Genomic DNA, 20,344 nt, shown 5'->3' with positions numbered 1-20,344 from the left:
AAGTAATCATTTTGTAATGTATGTCAATCAATTTTTACACTACTTATGAATTATGTAGGAACTTCCACTGGTTTTATCTTAAACCTAGCAACTTCTCTCCTGCATGATCTCGCATGAGTTTCTTAATACTTTGAAACTTCATACTTTTTAGAGCTGTATTCAACTGGCAACCCCCTTGAAGCTTCTATACAGACCTAGCAACCTATGACCGATTTATACGTAATTCTGCGTTGCTCTGCAACAAATCAATTCCGTGGTATTGCTAAGTGGTCATCGTGCTCTCTCGTAACCATGTTTTTGACACAGATTTGACACAAAATTCTCACTTTCACAAAAGTTCTGAACCAACCACTCACTTCCACCCCTCCTCCCTCTGTCTCTCCCTCTCTCTCTCTTTCCCTCACACACACTTCACTGTCTTTCATGTACACCACATAAAACAGGCAAGCAGAAGGTTCCTTTGAAGTGAAGCAAATGTATCCTGTTTCTAAAGGAGAAAGTCCAAGCCTCAGTCTGGCTCTCCCCCTCTTCATCTCTTCCTGCGTCTCTCTTTCTGAGCTTTCCTTCATTCCCTTCCCTACTCATGTAAAATACCACACGCACACACACACACACACACACACACATGTGCTACATCATGTAAACATTTAACACACACATGCTGGGTAACAGTGCTGAATGTATGAAGACTGTTAGCATGCTGATGCTGCATGGACTTGTGTACACAAATGCAGGAGACAGAGAGAGAGAGTAAAAGAGAGAGAGAGAGAGAGACACAGAGAGAGAAAGAGCGAGAGAGAGAGAGAGTAAGAGAGAGACAGAAAGAGAGACATATTTTGTCTGCATACAGGAACAGGAAAATTTGGGGCTTGAAGTAGCTGAACATATGGATGGACACCCACAAACATTTGGACATACTGCTTGCATATGTATACATGTATTTATTAAAAACTAAATAATACCTGTGGAAGACTCAGAGATATTGAACTGCCTCCATCATGGACAGCAGCAGATGGTAAACACATGAAGAGTGAGTTACGAGTAAGATAATTGCAGGAGAAAATAGAGAGAGAAAGAGAGAGAGCATGAGGGCAGAAGAAGAGCGAGGTAATGAAAGGAAGAGGAGTGGAGGAGAAAAGAAGAGAGGAATGTGTCGGCGCTTGTCTGGGTGCTGGTGGAGGGGTGCAGATAGACGGCCTGGATGCAGGCCCAAATTCCACTCTCTCCATTTACAGCCATAACACTGCACACCTGACACAAGAATGCCCCAGGCACCTCTGTTTGTGTGCGTGTGTGTGTGTGTGTGTGTTTTGGAAAAGACAGACAGATATAACAGCAGGATAGATTTCAATTAATGATTAATACACTAGAAACATAACTGTGCTTAAAACTGCTCAATAGTATAGAAATGAAAAGTAAGCAATTTTTATATGGCCAATTCTGGCCCAATTTAACGTTCTAATCTGTAACACTGTAAATTATACTGTACTTGTTGTAAAATGTATGTTGTAAAAGTCCTTACTGCAACACTCTGTAAACAATGCTGTAAAATGACTTTACTTTGATGTCCTTACTGAAACACTCTGTAAACAATGCTGTAAAATGACTTTACTTTGATGTCCTTACTGCAGCACTATGTATACTATGCTGATAAATATATTTCCTGTGATGTCCTTACTGCAACACTCTGTAAACAATGCTGTAAATGACTTTACTTTGATGTCCTTACTGAAACACTCTGTAAACAATGCTGTAAAATGACTTTACTTTGATGTCCTTACTGCAGCACTATGTATACTATGCTGATAAATATATTTCCTGTGATGTCCTTACTGCAACACTCTGTAAACAATGCTGTAAATGACTTTACTTTGATGTCCTTACTGAAACACTCTGTAAACAATGCTGTAAAATGACTTTACTTTGATGTCCTTACTGCAGCACTATGTATACTATGCTGTTAAATATATTTCCTGTGATGTCCTTACTGAAACACTCTGTAAACAATGTTGTAAAATGACTTCACTTTGATGTCCTCACAGCAACACTCTGTAAACAATGCTGTAAAATGACTTTACTTTGATGTCCTTACTGCAACACTCTGTAAACAATGCTGTTAAATGTCTTTCCTGTGATGTACTTACTGCAACACTATGTATACTATGCTGTTAAATGTATTTGCTGTGATGTCCTCACTACAACACTCTGTAAACAATGCTGTAAAATGACTTTACTTTGATGTCCTTACTGCAACACTCTGTAAACAATGCTGTAAAATGACTTTACTTTGATGTCCTTACTGCAACACTCTGTAAACAACATTGGAAAATTACTACTTTGATGTCCTTACTGCAACACTCTGTAAACAATGCTGTAAAATGACTTACTTTGATGTCCTCACTGCAACACTCTGTAAACAACATTGGAAAATGTCTTTACTTTGATGTCCTTACTGGTTTCACTTTTGGTGAAAATGGTGATATTTACTTATTTTTTACAGTGTGTTGCAGTGAGGACGCTGTAAAAAAAATGGTGTTAAATATCTTTACCATGACATAATTTTACTACAATATTATGTAAAGACAAAAATCTATTTTGACTATAGATTTACAACAGAGTTTATGAATATACTAAAAAAAACAATATATGTTAAATTAGACTTTATTTTGCACAGCTGTTCAAGCTGAAGGCTAATCAACCAATTTGGTGATAAAATATATTGAAAAAAAAAACAGACCACAAAAAAAAAATAATTTTTAGTTTTTTATTTTAACGACTATCTAAATTATCTAAAATTTGTCCATACCACTGATAAACTTTGTCCACAAAAGTTTATCAGTGAGCCAAAAGTGTCAGAGACCACATCAGCGAACCTGGTAAAGCTAATAAGTATAGCTAATTAAAGCTAATTTAAGGCTATTAAACAAAACTGTAATTCTTAAAAAAAAAGTTTTCTTTTAAAGTCAATCGAGTACTGGATATTAATCTACACAGATTTTTCTCCTGAAAACTGTTTATTTAGGTGAGTAGATCACTTCCGTTTATTTACAGTGAGCTTAGAGTCCCAAGTTTTTTCCAGCGCTAAGGCTGGAGCATTAGCCGCAATAGCAGCACTATACTGAGGAACCCTGAATGTTCTGTTAAACCAGGACGATATTAGCTAGCGGTTCGTCCTATGTAGCTTGTTTTAACACAGTAAATGCACAGGCTACAGTCCGATATACTCGCCTCTGAACAGTAAAAGAGCTAGTGCTGCAAATAGCGGCTAATGCTAGCTGAGGTTAGCAGCAGGCTACAGGCCAAATATTCTCACCTCTGAACAGAAAAAAGAAGCTCCACAAAACTAAAACTCCTGTATAATGCTTTACTTTCCTAAAACAAGTCATACATAAGATACACTGGATTATAAGGCGCACTGACATTTTTTTTTGGAACATTAAACGGCTTCTTACAGTGTGAGAAATACTGTATGTAAGAAACTTCACACACTACACATGTATTGATTGACAGTTGTGGTGAAGTTAAAAACTGTGCTGATGCTTAATTGTTTTTTAGTAATGTTTTACTGTAACTAGCAGAGCTCAGATTTAGCTGTGCTTTACTGCACCGCCGCCACTGTGGTCGTTAAAAAACCTCCAGCTGCACTGAATCCGAACTGGAGCCATTAAAGTCCTCTGCTTCCTAAACCAACATGTTCCAAACATTTCACACACACACACACACACACACAGGGGTGGGTGAAGAGGTTAGCTGAGGCTCAGTCGCGGTCAGTTCCGTGTTTAGCTGTCCTCACCGGGTCTCGTTTGCTTGTGGTCGGCGGATGCGAGCAAAACAATGAAACTGCACTGCGCCCTCGCTTTCACAAACCCACCAAAACACCCCACCAAGCTCAACCTCACCCCAACACAGTCCCGACACTACTGCTGTGCTCCAGCGCCGAGCTATTTGGAGCACGCACAAACAGAGAGCGACTGCGGAGTTTGTAATTTTGTGGCCTCGGAAAATATATTGTGTAGGAAAAGAGAAAAAGAGAAATAGAGAGAGAGAGAGAGAGAGAGAGAGAGAGAAAGCAAAAACACAGCCAGACACACAAACAAACTAAATAACCGAAAAAAGGGTTTACTCAAATTAAACCTGCTTCATTCCCGCAGAAATAAAATACATTACATCAACACATTAATGTAACTGTCTTTAAATGCATTTACTTTATTCAACAAGTGTGCTGATGTTATAAAATGTATTCAGGTAGAAATTGTGGACACATCTAAAAGGGTCTGGGTGAGGAAAAATGCTAAAATTCTTCCCAACCAATTTACACAGCCAGTCAGCTGTCAGAGCTTGGAATCAGCTTAGAGTTGCAATCTTGAAGTTATGGGTCTTTAGGGGTCTTTAGTAAAGTCAGTAGCACACCTTTCAACACTGAAATCCCCCTCTCTGTGTTGAGGTCATACCTAGTGATGGGACTTCATATGAACAGGGATTGAGAATTTGCTCTAAAAAAAATAAAATTAGAATAAAATTATTATGAGATTTTAACAATGGTTAGTGTTATGAGTTGAAATCCTTGAAGTCTTTATCAGAATTCTGAATCTGATTTTTAAACCCTATAACAGCAGTAATCTGACAAAGAATGTGCATGTAAACACACTTTCTAATAGTTTTGGTGCTTTGTATCAATGCTTCTGTTAACATGTGGGTTCCATCAAGTGAAGTTGACCAAGAGGAAAATGAAGGCCAGAGCTGATGAACGTAGGATTTTCTCACTACTAAATATTCCACAGTCAACTGTCACTGTAGAAGTGATCCAAAGTCAGTGATCCAACATGTAATAAAAGTGGATCAGTGATAATCAACTAATACTAAATATACCAAAAACAAAAACTATTCTAATTGGTTAGAAATCAGTTGCAGAAACAGAGTTAAATTTAAAGATACATGGAGAAACACTCGAACAAGTTCAAGATGTGAAATTGTTAGGAGTTATAATAGACAATAGATTATCATGGGGAAAACAAATTGAGAACATTGTATTAAAAATGGGAAACAAGTTATCAGTACTAAGAAAACGCGCACAATTTTTTACACAATAAACATTAAAAATAGTCATACCATCCTTAGTTTTATCTAATCTAGATTACTGTGCAGCCGTGTGGTTAAATGCAGCAAAAAAACACATTTAACAAAATTATAGATAATGCAGAACAAAGCTATGAGAATCGCTTTATGGTGTCCATACAGAATAAACATAAATAAATTGCACAAGGAGCTAAAGTGGCTGAAGGTTTAGAGCCAACCTTGTGGGACTCATATAGAACAATAATAATCTAAATTATCCAGTTGGACTTTATGATCAATTGCAAAAAATAATAGAGAGAGAAACTAATATTGCCGAGTCGAGATACTCAACAAAAAATGACTTTAAACCATCTAGTATACAACTATATGTTGTACTTGTCTTTTATTTGTTTTGATTGCTTTTTGTTTTTTTATTTATTTATTTGTATAGACTTTATTTATTTGCATTTACCTATGAGGTGCGATTTATATTTGCAGCTAATAAGGATCCAAATAAAACAATAAACAATAAACATGTATCTAAGTGTGTAAAGTGAATAAAATAACCAATATTGGGCGGATACCATCTGCCCCTATTAAATGTTTTTTCTTTTCTATCAAACAGCCTAAATGTAATTTAACACTGCACATTCTGCAATATGACTATTGTGCATGTGCATATTGCAATAACAATGATGAAACAAAACCTTAGAAGCGATGTTAGATGAGGACATTAGAAGATGAAGATGATAGCTGGTGTTTTAAAAACATCGTAACAATGTTGGAAAAGGCCAGTAACTGTGGTGCTAACACTGCAGTAGAGATGCTGGATCAGAACAGTAGCAGGTGAACTAGCACTGCAGTAGTGATAATCAGATGTGGATGGTAGCCAGTGTAGTACTAACACTGTAGTAGTGATGTTGGACAAAGCCTCTAGTTGATGGCTGTGTGATGTTGAGCCGATATGCTAATGCTATAAACTCTGAGACACATGTTAATGCCACTGTATTTCATCAGAGAACTTTTGCACGTTGCAATAGTAGTATTATAATAGGAAAATTAAAATCATTCACAATCACTTTGTTCATATTGACTGCATTGTGCAGAAATGAAATGCATTATTCAGAAACGTCTGTGAGCTGATGTATTGGAACCGAGTCGCTGCGTTTTCCTCCAAACGCACTATGATGCTACTCAGTAATGCTTCATCAGCAGCAGCTCGAAAAGAAGCGGTGGCTGACTTCACATGTGTCGGAGGAAGTATGTGTTAGTCTTCACCCTCCTGGTGTGTTGGGGCATTACTAGTAAAAGGGGGAGGCCTAATGAGTGTGTTGGGTAATTGGCTGAGCAAAATTAGGGAGAAAATGGGGAAAAACTAGAAATAAAAAATTAAAAAAAGAAATTTGAATTAGAAGTTTTTAGAAGCAGCATATGGAGTGATGTGCAGCTGCTCTATAGATGACTTGCCACAGGCCATAATGTCAAACCTCTGATGCCCACCCACCCAACCACACACACACACACACACACACACACACAATCTGTTCTTCCAGATGGATAATGTGGGGTCTTGTAAGTGCTCCTGCAGAACAGAGGCCATTTTGTCTTGGATTTTTTTTTTTATCAGGACAGAAGGCACAGATACAAAGCCCCCCCACAAACGAACACACACAAACACACAGACACACACACACACACACACAGACACACACATACTTCAATAGCCCACTTGAGTTCACACCTGCTGCTCATGTCTCAACTCCTACACTATGTGTTTGTTAAAATATGTAAGCGTGTGTGTGTGTGGTCACATGTTGCCCCTCTCCCCACTTTTTTCAGCCTTTATCAGCACATCTGTCTGCATGTGTGCGGAGGCATGGAGCACTCACAGATTACAGAAAGACAAAACAAGCTGCTGCAGTGACCGACACGGCTTACTGCTGCCCTTCATTTTACCATGATAGTCCCAAATGCAGTCGCTCAACCACAACATGCTGGAACTACCAGGTCCGAGTAGCTAACAGGAAATGGAAGCTCACACCCCAATTAGCATGGAGCTAACTGCACGCCTCAATAAACACACACATAGGCCGTGTCTGAAATGCAAGAAATGTCGATTAAAAGGCAGTGTGGTTATAAGGGTCTTTGTATCGGAACCAAAAGGGAGCAAAAAGACCTGGCATTGCTTAGCCAAATGCTAAGCATAAGCATTTAGCAGTGTTTTCATTAGCTATTAGCATTTGAAACTAGGGCTGCACGATATTGAAACAATTTACATTGCAAATGTTTTTTTTACATTGCAATATTAAACAATGCAGGGCCCTTGACTTCACCAGCCCCGCCCCCACCCGCACGCTGCCTCGCATCTGGACTGATCAAGAGCTGAGTCAGCGCCGAGCACTCAAAACCCGAGGAAAAAAGCAAAACAACAGTAATTGGCCCTTTTATCAGGCATTTAGATGACTTTTTAAAAGGTAAATAATAGCATTTTTCTGGGATTAAAACCATGAATTTAGCTGTAACTGAAAATATCTGCGCAAAACTGTGCTGAACTAAGGCGTGCCCAACAATGTGGATGGAGGCCATGCGGTTACCTCATGTTTACTCTTGTCTCCCCCCGCAATCCCCCCCCCCCACCTCGTGCTTCTCAGGCAGCAGCAGCCTGTCACTCACACAGACACAGAGACAACGCTGTGTATCTACTTCTCGTGTTAAGAATCAAAACTTTGCACCATTACGTGTTTGATTTTTATTGCCTTAAGTGACATCACATGTCCTGCGATGTGACTATTGTGCATGCGCACCTCGTGATGACGATGCTTAAACTATATATTGTGCACAGTGTTGGGCACGTTACTTTGAATTAGTTATAGATACTACTTACTTCTCCAAAAAAGTAACTGAGTTACTAACTGAGTTACTCCACTATAAAAGTAACTAGTTACTAGTAAAAGTAACTATTGCATTACTTTTGTTTTACTCGCCAGCCCTCTGGAGGTCATTCCTATGTCACAAACTGTGAATACACTGATATCAACATCTCCTCTTGGTCTTAACCCCCTTTTATAATTGGTCTCAGAAGGAGACTCAGGCCTTATATTTATAACATTAATTAGGTAAATGTAATTATACATTTTTTTAATAATTAATATTCTATTTATTATTCATTTATGTACTTTTTAACATTTTGTGGTTTTATTATTTACTTTACTGAATTTGCACATTTGGCAAGACTACAATATCACAATATGTACTGATCATTTTAGGCTATAAATTGTTATGGTTGTATTTTTTAATAGTAATGAATTTACAATGAATTACCAATAGAGGTTTTATGAGACACTCATCTCAGGAGACACGAGAACGAGACAACACGAGATTTTAACAATATAACATATTTTAAATTACAAAGTTAAAATATATGATTGAAAACATTGTATTTGACCAAAGTCCCAAAATGCAAAACTTTTATAAAATGTTAAGATTTAAAATAAGTAATCATCATGTAATGGATGTATATTTTTACTCTGATTATGTATGATTTATCATATGCAGTAAAATGCAAAACTGTATGGAGAAACTGCAGCTGGTTTTACCATAAACCCAATAACCTCTTTCCTGTATGATCTCAGCAGTCTCTTCAGACCATAAAACTATTGTGAGAATCCCCCCAGTGAGGGTTCTGTATTTAACTGGCAATCCCCCGAGAAAGCCTTCCTAATACATTTTTATATTAAATTAACTCTTTTTGGTTATATTCCGACAGACTAGGTGAAATATACATTATGTCTCTTACAGGCTTCAAATAATTTCTGCCATAAACTTCAAATGCACTTAAAAATAATCTAAAATGTTTCACTGCTTTGCTGTTTGCTTGGTGTTAACATACTAGTAGAATTCCACAAGTGGTTCCAAGTGATTTCTTTATCTTTTTTGAACAATTATTGACATTTGTGGCCTAATTTCAAGGCCAGTGATGGCCAATTTGCTGCACCGCTGTTTTAGATGTAGTGGAAACGAATAACGGGCCCTGACCTTAGAGACTGATCCTGTCCCTCCAGTTACTCTCTACACAGGACTATACATGTTCCAGATTCTACGATTCCAAAGAATTTTGCCTTTTTGAAGATTGGTCTATTTTATGTTATATCTGTTCTCTCATCAGTGATGTGTGATTTCTACAGAACTGGGATGCCTAAAATTTAAAGAAAGCAGCATCCTTATAAATAAGCTTAATGCACAACAGCTTTTCAGATAAACAATCTCGATATGTGGCTTTATTTTTATTCAAAACTTTTTTTTCAGGTTTACCGGTATTATATTGTAAGGCTTACTATATACTTATTTCTGACTCATTAAAACAGGAAGAGATTGTGTAGAAATCATAAATGGTAAATGTTTAATCTGTTTCACTTTTGTGATCAGAAGATTAGACATAGTACATAACTGAAGATGTTTCGTCTAAATCAAATGTACATGTCATAACATACATAACTGTGATTATTGGGATTGATGTGTCTATGGAAACACATGCACATATGATTATATGAAATAAATGTGTGGGGGGGGCAGTCGTGAAGTCATTATATTAGTAGAAAAAGTAAATAAAAAAAAAATCAGTGCTGTAGAATCAAAAATAGTAGAATCAAAAATATCTGTAAATCTTTGTCTGTTTAGTAAATAACAGTGACTTACCAGGATTTTGTTCAAATAATAATAATGCAACAAAATTAATAATGTAACATATAAAGTGCAAAGCACCGCCCACATAAACAGTTCATAGTAATAAACGCAAGATCACAGCTACGCATTTGGGCAGTCGCTTGTGATCTGATCACCCAGCACCAGACATTTATAAAGTACTAGAAACATCCCCGTCCACTAGGACACGCCAAACCACTCAAAAACGCTGATATGAACAAGGATTCTCTAGACATTTAGACGTTTTCTCGTCACTTCTCAGCAACAACTACTTCATTTTTAAAAGTGTCCCACCAAAGTTGTACCTCCGGACAGGAGGATTGGAAAAAAAACTGCACGCAGTGCATTTCAGTAACGTTACCTTTCCTGTGTTATGGTAATGTGAGAGAAACATTAAATTAAGCTGTGAACAAGTTAATAATTCACAAATTGCAGAGAGAACAGAACCAATCCAGGTGCTGTCCCTGTTTCAGGCTTTACGTCACTGGTTTATACTGATTACTGATTACTCGCTGAGGCGAGCTGAGTGATACAGCAGGAAAACTAGCAGGACAGTGTTACTCTAAACCCACAGAGCTAACCCAGCTAACTGAAGAACCACAGCGCTAACCCAGCTAACTGAAGAACCACAGCGCTAACCCAGCTAACTGAAGAACCACAGCGCTAACCCAGCTAACTGAAGAACCACAGAGCTAACCCAGCTAACTGAAGAACCACAGCGCTAACCCAGCTAACTGAAGAACCACAGCGCTAACCCAGCTAACTGAAGAACCACAGAGCTAACCCAGCTAACTGAAGAACCACAGCGCTAACCCAGCTAACTGAAGAACCACAGCGCTAACCCAGCTAACTGAAGAACCACAGCGCTAACCCAGCTAACTGAAGAACCACAGAGCTAACCCAGCTAACTGAAGAACCACAGTGCTAACCCAGCTAACTGAAGAACCACAGCGCTAGCCCAGCTAACTGAAGAACCACAGCGCTAACCCAGCTAACTGAAGAACCACAGCGCTAACCCAGCTAACTGAAGAACCACAGAGCTAACCCAGCTAACTGAAGAACCACAGTGCTAGCCCAGCTAACTGAAGAACCACAGCGCTAACCCAGCTAACTGAAGAACCACAGAGCTAACCCAGCTAACTGAAGAACCACAGAGCTAACCCAGCTAACTGAAGAACCACAGTGCTAACCCAGCTAACTGAAGAACCACAGCGCTAGCCCAGCTAACTGAAGAACCACAGCGCTAACCCAGCTAACTGAAGAACCACAGAGCTAACCCAGCTAACTGAAGAACCACAGAGCTAACCCAGCTAACTGAAGAACCACAGAGCTAACCCAGCTAACTGAAGAACCACAGAGCTAACCCAGCTAACTGAAGAACCACAGTGCTAACCCAGCTAACTGAAGAACCACGGAGTTAACCCAGCTAACTGAAGAACCACAGCGCTAACCCAGCTAACTGAAGAACCACGGAGCTAACCCAGCTAACTGAAGAACCACGGAGCTTACCCAGCTAACTGAAGAACCACAGAGCTAACCCAGCTAACTGAAGAACCACGGAGCTAACCCAGCTAACTGAAGGACAGTCTACAATACTTAACGTAAAAATGCTTAATGTGTTTTTTCTTTCCACTGAAGCCTGTTATAAGGACAAATCTTAACGTGGCTTAATGTAATTACTAAAACAACAAGAAACAAACACCAAACATCTTATTTTTCACTGCATAATAAACTTAATCAGAATCTATAAATAAATCACTATAACCCACATTACTGACCCGCTGTAAAATCCAGAGAGGCTGGGGAGTAAACAGGCTGGATGAGGAGCTCCAATAACAGTAAATAATGTATTTTGAGTTTGCTGGTGTAGCCGGTCTGTCAGTATATCCAGGGTGGTGTTGGATCAGTATAATTATTAATTAAAGCTCATACCGATAGAGTAGGTGTAGAACAGACAAACACGCCACTATCACTCGTCTCAGCTACACTGATATAGCGGTTAAAGCTGGTTCTGGGTAATTCTGCGCTGTTGGATCAGAGAGGGCAGTTAGTTCATTAGTTGGATCAGCTGTGTGTAAATATGCTGTAAACGGCCAGAGTTCGCTGTTGTTGCGCGGAAAAGAGTCCCCTCCCAACCTCCCAAGCAGACATGCGCAGACTCGCTGTGTGACGTCAGTGTTTTAAAAAATCTCCACCTTGGAAGGCGTTTTCGAAAAGCTCCATTTTCGTGTTGATGGACGGCCAAAAGAGTTTTGTTTTTAAAAATATCCGGCTTCATGTGGACAGGGCCTTAAGTAGAAGCACTAAAGTATTCAATATTTTTTTTTGTTGTCAAGTAATTTATTTTAAAATGTAAAAGTACAGTAATGTGTTGTGTAGTTATTACAGAAAGCAGTGGAAAGTTCTCAGAGTGAAAGGCAGAATGGAAGCAGTGCAGTCCGTCTTCTTATAAGATCAGCTTGATCTCGATTCACTCAATAATGAGCAGCTTCCTCAAACCCAGTCACAGAGTCATCTACGGGTTTGATATAACATTTTTTTTATTGAATTGTGATGAGTAAAGATGCAGCACAGCAAATGTATCCGAGTAAAAGTGTTATACTCTTCCAAAATATGTAGTAACATAAAAGTGTAAGAACTGTACTCCAGTAGGTACAGACACAGCATTTTAGTACTTAAGTACAGTAGTAAAGTAGTTCTTCTTCATTACTATACATCTCCTTCAGGGATGCATGTTAATGCTGTTGTGAATGAGGCCTCAGGCTTGGTGTATCCAAAAATGTTCAACTTCCAACCAATCTTGCATGCTATACTTGTTGATCTGTTTGTTACAGTTCATTCAAATATTAGGCATAAGCCAAAGCCTAAAGAACTACAGTTCAGCTTATTATACCTCATGAATGTAATAAATCACAAACAGTCAATCTCTGTCATGTGTCTGTTGGACTGATTGCACTATGTGAATGCACTCTGGTCTGATTGGCTGTCTTTAATTGCAGGTCACTGGTTGAAATACATTCAACAATGTGGAATTTGTCCGTGACCTTGTAAAAACAAATTAAATCAAATGGGATAACATTCGATATCAAACTCCTTTAAAGCAAAAAACAAGCCTGTTCCAAATGTGAGTCTTTAAAAGCACAGTTAGTACATCTTCTGATAACGCAGCAGATACCTTCTGCTCTGGCCGAAGTTTTAATAGCTTAATGCTGAGCAGAACATCTGATATCATTTGACCAACACACACACACACACACACACACACACTCAAACACACACACACACACACACACACTCAAACACACAGCTTGATAGAAGAACACTGGCTTACACAGATCTAATCTAATCACACACATTTTCTCCGCAACAAGTTTAACTTAGACAGCCTCAAACCGGCCTCAGATGCGGACAGAGGACAAATGGAAGACTCATCTCTAAACAACATGACACACACACATACATACACACAGACAATTATAGATAGGATGTAATAAGGGCCCAAAGATATACACATCTGACAAGTTCCTTTTACAGATTCTTAGTTAGGAAGTTAGGAAGTGCAGCAACGGTAAAGAACCACAAAGTTTTGCACTGCCACTACAGTCTGGTAATGGGAGCCCTGCCACATACACACACACACACACACACACACAGTTGTCTAAGGCCCATGCAGATATCCTTGAGTCATGCCTTGCCAGACCATTAATGCGTCTGCTATCATCTCAGACCAAAGCAGAGCCAAGTGTTTTACGCAGTTTGAGCGCATCCACCTACGCTTCATAATCTGTCTGGAATTTTACTGTGAATATCTCATTTGTAAAAGTGCGTTCATTGTTTTGGAGTGTATGATTCATTTTGCTGATTATATGTCATGATTTGTATGAACCTGTGTGTCATTTAGAGAATGTACAGATCCTTCTGAAATATGTGTATCAGGTATCAGAACAAACAAAGCAAACAAATTAAAAACGTATGTGGTGCAAATGTATCAAACTTGTTGGTCCCAATGTAAAATAAGAGTCGTTAATAACTGTGTAGTTACATGTTTACAAATCCTGTAATAGTAGTGCAACTGCCATATTTTTCACGCTATAAAGCGCACCGAATTATTAAGGCGCATAAGGTTACATAAGGTGCATTGAATTATAAGGCACATTTTATGTGACACTAGTTACTAGAAATAGTAGTAGGAACAGGGGGCGTCACCATGTTTTCCACTGGGTGGCGAGACCCGTGAAGCTAAGCTAAGCTAAGTAAACAAGACTGTTATTCTTAAAAAAATAAAACATTTTTAGAATCACACAAGGGAAAGAGCTCTGGATGTTAATCTACACAGATTTCTCTCCTAAAAAAACATTTATTTGGGTGAGTAAAGCACTTCTGTTCATTTACAGTAAGCTTAGAGTTCCAAATTTCCACTAAAGCAGGAGCATTAGCATTAGCATAGTTTTTACATGGAACACGCATAGGCTACAGTCCGATACACTCACCTCTGAACAGCAAAAGAGCTAGCGCTGTGGTTAGTGGATGATGCTAATGCTGCTCCAACAGTGCTAGCCGGGGTTAGCAGCAGGCTACAGGTTGATAATGCACAGATCTGGACAGCCACTTAGCGCGGTTAGCAGCTAAAATTCTTTTATAATGCTGTAGTTCAGCAGAGTGGCTGTACTGCTCCTGCTGACTGGTGAAATTCATACAAAAGGCACAGTGGATTAAAAGGCGCCCTGACGATTGTTGGAAAAAGGATTTTAAGTGTGCCTTATATTGTGAAAAATACAGTACTAGTGAAGTCCATACTGTTACAGATTAATTACACTTGTACTGGTTATGTAATTACACATGTGCATAAAAGTCAGTTAGACATAGAATAATATTTTTGGATTTTTAGTGTTCAAAAACAACCATAGCCCAAATTACATACCACACAAAAGAGCTGTTGGAGAAATATTACATTTATTCATAACTTGCACTACACACACTATCACTACATACTACATGTACTATCTCTACTTTACATGTGAACATTCACACACAAACACTATGCTCTAATAAACACTGTAACACTGTTATTATATGATTGTTAATGTGTATCTACGCAGCTGTTAGAGACAACTATTATAAAGTGGGACCAACTAGTTATGTTTTCAACACAATTGTTGCTTTTAGCTCATTTTTTTGGCAAGAGTTGTAAAAAACAATTAAATACAGTATCTTCCAGAAGTGTGAGCACACTCTTCAAATATTTTATAGTACTCGGCATTGAAATGACTGAGCTGCATAAAAAAGAGAGATATCAAAGCACATTGACAGAGAACAGAACTCATTCTTCAGAAACCATCTTCCAGACTTTCCCACAGCCAATGGAAAAACGTGCCACACAGCACCTCTTCGTCATTGTGTTTATCGCCATGAACCACTTTCTAATTATAGTCCCGACTCCTGTCTTCTCTCAGAGATGCACCCCTCCATCCTTCTCCTTTATGTCTCAATTCCTATATTTCTTAACTTTTTCATTCATATGTTGGACTTTTAAAAGCACAAAAAAAAAAAAATCACAAAAGCACAAATATTTTCTAAACACCTTTTTCTACTCTGTTGTAAACTGTTATTAATACATGTTCATGGAGCCTCTAACACGGCAGCACAGAAGTAAAAACAAGAGACTGAACACAAATCAGGATTCAGGAACTATATCTGTATCAGGTCCATACCGATTTTAATTGCTTATATGATATTGGACAAAAAGGGGCGATGCTCCTACACTATTTATCTTCTTATCCCAATTTTGTTTCCTGAACTTTGAATTTTATATAATTTATATAAAGAATGTTTTATATAACCGTGAATTTTGTATAATAAAAAATAACATAAAACATTTCACTGATCCAAAGTGGATTTCATTCCAGCTTCAGTCTATCACTAAGTGAGCAAACAGCATTACCAAGTTGTAAGTTTAAGTAAAATGCAGTTTGTTTGGAGATATTTTAGTCTGCAAATGCCAGAAAACAAGAGAAGTACTTGTAATATAAGTAAAGCCAATGTGCTGATGGGTTGAAGTATTGCTACATCATATTATTCAGCCAGTTTATTCAAGCACCTGCAGAGGTTTCAAATGAATTAGTACCGTACAGTACAGTTCATGCTAATCAACAGACTTTCTAGGAACGTGCTTGCTAAACTACCTGCAGACACCTCAAAGTGTGAAAGCAATTATTATTTATTACTCAATGACCAGACGGTCTTTGTGGAAAGTGTTATATTCCGCATCCACATCTGCCATGTATAAATTGTTTCAGATTGATTTCAGAATTTAAAGCATTAAACACAGTTAAAGTTAAAGTTTAAATACAGGTGTACCACTGACTGAAAGAAACCTAGACAACAGTAGGGCTGGACCTGAATATTCGGGTATTTGGATATTTGCTCGTTGAGTAGGTATTCGGTTTTTAATTTTGGTATTCGGATATTCGTTTCTTTTCTTTCCTTAGCTAAAAGTAGGGGCTAAATCAGTAACAAAATCCCTAGCCTACAAAAATGATTGCTGAATTTAATTTTCTCTAATCTAATTTAACATGGTTTAAGAATATAAAAAAAAATTCTAAACAAACCATTTTATATTGAGCTTATAGCCCAAGTGCAAAAACATAAAATCAGTAATATGGCTATGCACAGCGCAATCATTAAACCAATATAGACCAAGAACAGTAACATAATTTACAATGACTGTCCTCTACTGTAAAATAATTAACAATGTTTAAGAATATAAAATACAAATTTTTAAACAAACTTTTTTTATTTTTTTCCGGTGCCGGGGGTCCGTGGAAAATTTTGCGGTGGATTAAGGGTTTTTTTTTTTTTTTTTTTTTTTTTTTACGAATATTCGAACATTTGTTACCAATCGGTGATGAATATCTGGAGCTCAAAAAATGCTATTCAGGCCAGCCCTAGACAACAGTCAACCATCAGTCCCTTCTCCCCATCTCAGCTATTCTCTAAACAGAATAAAGAACAAAATAACTTTGCTGTTCCCTTAAATGAGCTGCTAGAACCCTTTTACAGCGTGACAGAGCAGGTCAGTATTCTCTGCTGAGACACACAAAAGCACCACACTGTTGAGATTACATCTGGAGAGAATGGCAAGTGACACCCAAAACACATCCTTGATTAATTAAGAGAATTAGTACGTCTTTTGTGCATTTTGAGCTGCGCAAGGCATATTTTTTAAACCTTCACAATACCAAAGAAAACGATATGCCCTAAATGCAGTTGCGCACTGCATTATTGACATCTCGCCTACAGATTGTTAAAATAGGGCCTTTAACAAAGCATTTAATTTAACAATACAGAGGTTAGTATTCAATATTTTGCCATATACTGTAATACTGTAAGTAAGACGATATAAAGCGATGTAAGTCTTTACATCTAAAGAAATAATTAAAAATGAATACTGTGTTATTGAAAATCGATACTGTATTGCAAAACAAAATATCACAGTACAATACAATATCGATATTTTCTTACAGCCCTGGATAACACTCATATGCATGGATTTTAGTTTTGGGCTGCTGTTGTTCTTGTCCTCACCTCTCTCTTGGAAAAATGTGACCACCTGATTAAATAAAGGAAACAAATCTCCAGTGAAACTCTCTCTCTCTCTTTCTCTCTCACTCTGTCTGTGTTATCAGTCCATTCCAGATGGGAAGGTAGAGAACTGTGTGGGAGAACACAAACACAGAAGCATGTGATGATCCCATGTCTCTGTTTTTCTTTAATCCTACTCCCTAGTGTGCTCACACACACACACACACACACACACACACACACTTTCCACTCCACATCACCCTTTATGTTCATAGAAATACATTCAGCCACTCAGGTACACACACACACAGGTGTTAGGTGTAAAAAGTATCTACATTTAATACAAATACTGTAATGTATTAAATAATGTATTAAACACCTATATCACTGCTGCCTCTATGTATCTCAAACATATCAAAATGACACACAGGATTTATAACCTCTTCTCAAGTTTAACAGTTTAAACACATTTTCTGCTTTACATATTTTGCAGCTCAAAACAGCACTTTTTAACACACAACAATCTGACATGTTTTGTCACTCAAAACATTTGCCAAATAACTGACCAAATACCTCCGTGGTTAATTATTACCACTTCAATCAGGAATTAATCACTATAAAAAACACAAATTACCTTTTTAATAATAGTGAAAGACGCTGGAGAGAGAGAAAGAGGGAGGGTGAGGAAGAGTATGAGAAAGAAAGAGTGGAGTAGGAGGAAGAGTAAAATGAAAGGATGAACAGTGAGAGGGGTAGAAGAATAAGGGAGGAGGAAGAGTGAGAGATATGGGAAAAGTGAAAGGAAGAAAGAGTGAGAGAGAAGGAGAATGAGAGGGGAGGAAGAGTGAGAGCAGGAGCAAGAGTAAGAGGGAGAGGGAAGGAAGAGAGAGAGGAAAAGAAGAGAAGAATGAGAGGAGCAAGAGTGAAAGGTGGGAAGAGACAGGGACAGGGAGGAGGAATAAGAGGGAAGGACAAGGGTAAGATGTGGGGGAAGAGTGAGAGGGGGAGGAAGAGTAAAAAGGGGAAAGAGTAAGAGGGAAGGGAAGAGTGAGAGGGGTAGGAAGAGTGGGAGGAGAGGGAAGGATAATGATTCATCTACAGTTACAGTAGATACAGTAGTCAAGTGCGTAAATGTGAGAGGAAAGGAGAGTGACAGTAGTGTAGACACAGACACTTACGCTCTTGACTGCTGTATCTACTGTAACTGTAGATTATTTCTTTTTATAACATGAAATAAAGACATATGCACAGTAAAGGAAGTCAGTTTCTTGTAGAGAGGACACCTAGAGAGTCAACTCCCCGACATTATTCCATAATCTACAAACCTATCAGTGTGAAGTACAGGGAGACTCCGCCCACATAGCACTAAATAACAAAATAACTTTTTTTTATTTTGTGCACTCACTAAACTGCAGGATGAAACCAAAAATAACCAGATCAAATGCGCACAATGTATCTCCAAAGCTCTCATTATAGGAGTCTAATATTATTTACATCCCCCACTAGCTTGGTAAATCAGTGTTTAGTGACGATAAATCAGGAGAGCAGGTGATCAAATTGAAAACATCAGCCAAGAGAAACCTGGAGCTAAATGTTGTCCTTCATACAAATATTGATTTCTGAACTCTTAAAACTTCATGGATATGAACGTGTTTTCTTTGCATTATTTGAGGTCTGAAAGCTCTGCATCTTTTTTGTTATTTCAGCCATTTCTCATTTTCTGCAAATAAATGCTCTAAATGACTTTTATTTTATTTTATTTAGATTTTGGGAGAAACCGTCTTCGTAGTTTATATAATAATACAACAATGTTCATTTTACTCAAACATAAAACTATAAATAGCAAAATTTAGAGAAACTGATTCAGAAAATGCTGTGGTCTCTTAATTTTTTTAGAGCTGTATACTATACTGAGATTAATTATATTCTCCCTTAGGTATTGCAATACTACATTTATTTATGTATGCATAGCTTAACATTGTCATGACCATTGTGCCGAGAATCTACGTAAAACATACCACACATACACCCACACACACACACACACACACACACACAAACACACATTGACACGCCTCTAACCACCCACAATCCACGTACTGTGCATATGCATGTCACACACAAAAGGAGGATCATTATTAGGTGGATCTTGTCAGCACTTCACTCCTCCACTCTGAGGTTTCTCTACAGGCTGAATTCCAGTGAGCTGTAAACAGCCGACCCCGGGTCACCGCAGGGCCGGGGCTGCGGACGCGCTGGGGAATGACTGAAAGGTGAATCAGACACATGCACTGCATGATTGACAAATGGAAAGCCTGGTTTAAGCCTGGCTCTTAGCCTTAGAGGAGAAAACACAAGTTATAACATGCTAATTAAGATGTGTGGTTATCGCACAGTATAGACCACTTTTACAAAAACAACAACAACAAAATTCCATACACTCTCACAACCCAGGAGAAAGACTCAGAAAGGATTACCAAAATACTTTTGAAGAACCGTAAGACAAACAGAGATTTAAGAGATTTGGAAGTATGGATCTAAGGTATATCCTTATCATGAAATAAAAATATTACTAAAAAGGGATCCTGTAAAGTGCATGCATAGACACAATGTCATGTAAGTCTTAAGAACAACTCAACGCAGTTTGTGTATGTGGAGACTTAACATTTTTTCTTTTTTCTGTTTCAGAAAAGATGCAAAGTGCGCACTATAAGGTGCACTTAAAATCCTTTCATTTTCTCAAAATTCATTAGTGCCTCTCATAATCCAGTGCACTTTATATATGATGTACGTGTTTAACCAGTCAGGTTGTAAGAAGCAGCAACGCCTCTCTACTGAAGTGCAGTGTTATAAAGGCGTTTCAGTTTAGTTCCCCAGCAGTATTATCACAACCCGCTAACCGTGCTATCTCTTTCGTCATCTAGACGCGAGTATTATCAGCCTGTAGCCTGCTGCTAACCCTGGCTAGTACTGCTGGAACACCATTAGCATTATCCACTAACCGCGT

The 20,344-nt window shown here is 38.1% G+C and overlaps 1 protein-coding gene across 1 annotated transcript in view; it reads right to left on the bottom strand.

Moving 5' to 3' along the window:
* The window catches only part of LOC103023975 (protein tyrosine phosphatase non-receptor type 14), a 94,985-nt gene that overhangs the window by 65,680 nt on the left and 8,961 nt on the right, over window positions 1-20,344 (bottom strand). The gene's annotated exons all lie outside the window — the stretch shown is intronic.

The sequence above is a fragment of the Astyanax mexicanus genome, chromosome 1 (assembly GCF_023375975.1).
Source record: "Astyanax mexicanus isolate ESR-SI-001 chromosome 1, AstMex3_surface, whole genome shotgun sequence".
In the NCBI taxonomy this organism is placed as follows: Eukaryota; Metazoa; Chordata; class Actinopteri; order Characiformes; family Acestrorhamphidae; genus Astyanax; species Astyanax mexicanus.
This window is presented reverse-complemented; position numbering and strand designations above follow the sequence as displayed.